The sequence below is a fragment of the Diadema antillarum genome, unplaced genomic scaffold, assembly GCF_040938485.1.
Source record: "Diadema antillarum isolate AM-2024a unplaced genomic scaffold, OU_Dant_1.0 scf00000015, whole genome shotgun sequence".
NCBI classification, from domain to species: domain Eukaryota; kingdom Metazoa; phylum Echinodermata; class Echinoidea; order Diadematoida; family Diadematidae; genus Diadema; species Diadema antillarum.
Window position 1 is genome coordinate 2,365,788 of NW_027270904.1, and position 3,431 is coordinate 2,369,218.

General features: G+C 41.6%; 1 non-coding gene across 1 annotated transcript; it reads left to right on the forward strand.

Annotated features, from left to right (window-relative positions):
- The first annotated feature begins 2,032 nt into the window (after positions 1-2,032).
- LOC139724964 (U1 spliceosomal RNA) lies at positions 2,033-2,194 on the forward strand. The gene has a single exon (XR_011710513.1). It is a non-coding gene; the product is annotated as a U1 spliceosomal RNA (small nuclear RNA).
- Positions 2,195-3,431: the final 1,237 nt, after the last annotated feature.

Here is a 3,431-nt window from a genome sequence, read left to right on the forward strand (position 1 = left end):
ATTAAGCTCAAGATGATATTGTAGCCTAATTAAGAGCATTGAGAGTCTAATTTTTTTATCTGTAAATCTGTTTTAGCATATTCAACAATTGTACATCACAAAAACTTCCAAAACTCATTTCAATTCTTATGTATTTTATTGTTTTCAGAATTTCTTATGTATTTCGTTGTTTTTCAACTTTTTTTCCTTTGTTTTTCATTGGAAATTGTCACTGACCACTTTTCTACCATAATTAGCACAAAATTAATCAATGAAAGTGATTAATTGTACAAATAATCAGGTTTTTATGACTTTCATGACAGAGCACTGTTTTCCATAGGAAATGTACACAAAATCACAAAACTGTGTCCGTTTTGGGGCGACATTCCGTTACAAAAATGGGCGTGGCTTCACAAAAGTATGCGCGGACGTTGCAAATTTGGTCTCAAAAGTTGCGCGAGACTTGAACGAAGAAAGTCAAGAAGCCTCGCGACGAGGCCTTCTCGCGTTACAGAATTATAGCGCGAAACGTCGAGGGGGGGGGGGGGGAGGGGCGGATTCCGCCCCCCCCCCCGGCCCTTTTAGGGTTAATGAGTGATTAGGTCCGGGGAATTAGGTCCCCTACTTTATAAACGAAACATAGTTCATTCAAACAGACAGACAAAATATTTGATGTATACAATACATAATTTACCAACAAAACTGAGAGGACGTAACAATTACAGTATTATGCACGATATAGCGCAAAGACAGAATGCTAGGACAATCCTGTATTTCATCGGAGGATCTGTCATTTAGCTAGCTGCCATTTAGTGAATCAACGGCTTCTTGATTTACGACCTGTCGCCTGTCAGTCCACCCGCCTGAACGTGATAAATCAGGAGCTAGCTGATGTGCTAATTGGATTACGATATGGTCGAGTCACTTTTATTGTTGCTCTTGTAAAGTAATCGGTTTGACGGAGAGATATGGGCTTTGAAAGAGTCACCCGTCAGTCAAACTCGCGTGGCTGCTATAAATTAAACCAGGGAGGAGACCATGCAAGGTGAACCAAGTTTGCGTGAAGCACAAACCCTTGTTGTCGTAATCGAGTCTGCGCCAAGACTACTACATGCACCACTGACACTGTCCGTGCTGCAGTCACTGCACGTGGTGCGTGAAGTAGTCTTGGCGCACGCAGACTCCTTTACGATCAACAAGGGTTTGTGCCTGCAAACTACGTATTAAGCTCGCATATACAGTAGCTACCTCCTTGATACCACGGAGCTTCAAAGCTCGCCTTGTTGAAACTAAACTCAGTGAGAGATACAAACCATAGAGCTTCTGTAGCATTAAAGTCCATCCAGGAAGGTACTAGGTGTCAATAAAACAGGTTATTCGTCCTGACGAACACCCGTTTTCCTCAGCTTAGTTTATAATTTTCTATGACTAAAGACATTGTATACCCTAGAAACGATCGATGTTATGCGAACCCTGGACACCAACGGCACCCAACTCATGATTACACATATGCCTAGTAGTAAAATAGTAATAGTACTGTATTCTATCATCTTTTTTTCCGAATCATATACGATTCGTCTGCTGATTAGGCCTATTGTGACCGGGAAGCAGACGGTCCAGAAAGGTTGCGATTTCAAGCAACGTGAATGGAAACGTGTATAGCTATGAAGAATGCGTGAAAGAAGAACGGATACTGCTCATGTAGTCACTATTGAATCCCCGCGCATGCGCACCAGCTCCGCATGACTGTGTGACGTCATGCATATCTCGTACGATCCTCATGAATATTCACTGATTAGAGGGCGATGCCGCCTGTAGAAAGAGAATGGTAGACGATTTTTGTTGAAATTACAGGTTTTTAAACTTAAAATTTTCCACAAAATGATATTCATATGAACGTATTTCTTTATCAAGTATGTCCGGATAAGCTGAGCAAAGATTAAAGTGATAATTGATGAAAGAAACAATTCAAATACACATCATTGGAGACATGATAACCAGGACATAACGATGAATAGACATATATTAGAAATTTCAGCGCAATTTCGGAAGCATACTTACCTGGCGCAGGAGTTGCGTTGATCAAGAAGGACGCATTCCCAGGGCGAGGCTTGCCATTGCACTCCGGCTTGCTGAACCTTGCGATTCCCCCAAACGTGGGGAACTCGGGCGTATAATTTATGGTAGCGGGGATCTGCGTTCGCGCTATCCCCTTACAATTACAATGGAAAGAAAGTGATTCACAAGCAAACATAATTGATGGGGCAAATATCATATCTTTCTTTTTTTTCATTGGTCCCCCTCATTTCTCATTATATTGGAAAGAGGGGGGGGGGGGGTAGTCATTCTTAAAGGAGACCTCCGGATGATTTTCAGATTTTTACATTTAAACAACTATAAATTAGTTATACTGAAGACAGAGTTTCAGAATTTATGATAATTTGGATGAAGAATAAGAATATTTTCGAAATTTATGACAAATTGAAATGAAGGATGATGACATGGCAGGGCCACCATAAGAATGCATGAGTTGGGGCTCAAGGAAGAACTCTGAGAGAACAAAAGAAGACGGCATGCCTAGATTATACACAGGTGAATTGAACAGGTTTTGAACAGGTTATCAAAAATCATGTCTGGCAGCCAAAGGCTGAATTGCACATGTTTTACAATCATATAGTTATAAAAACAGACAGATTATTTGGGTGCTCTATACAAACAATGGCTGCGTTTATCAACTTTCCCCAGTTTAAACGACTTTCGAAAGCCCTTTCGTCGATAGCCCTTTCGATAGCCCTTTCCATAGCCCTTTCGAAAGCCCTTTCCATAGCCCTTTCGAAAGCCCTGTCCACTCCCTGTACTATTAATATGCCGCTTGTTTTCGTCGGCTGCGTTTATCAACTTTCGATAGCCCTTTCCATAGCCCTTTCCATAGCCCTTTCGAGAGCCCTTTCCAAAGCCCTGACTGCCTGTACTATTAATGTGCCGCTTGTTTTCTAAGAAGGGACGGCGAAAAGCAATTACCATCATAAAGACATATCTTCCTTTGAGAGTGCTATGAGGAGTCATGATACAATGCCACATGAATCAATTGTCTTCCTATCTGTGAGGCAGCTCCAGTTTAGCACATACTTCAAATATTTCTGAGTAGCGGCATGAGACATGGGATCAAAGGGAATGAGACTGTTGTTACTTTATTTCTCAAACCTTGTTGATGAGAGAAACACCTCCTTGTTCCAAGCATATGCGTGCATTACACACAGCTGTATGTATACACCTGTGTACAAGTACTCGTGTGCACTTTACGTGGCGCGCGTCTTTTCAGAAACTGGAAACGCATGGTTGCGCAACCGCAGTATAGGGCGACCTAAAGGGCTTTCAAAACAGCTTTGCGTTTATCAACTTCGAAAGGCTTTTACAAACAGGTTTCTGATAACCTGTTTAGGAAACCTGTT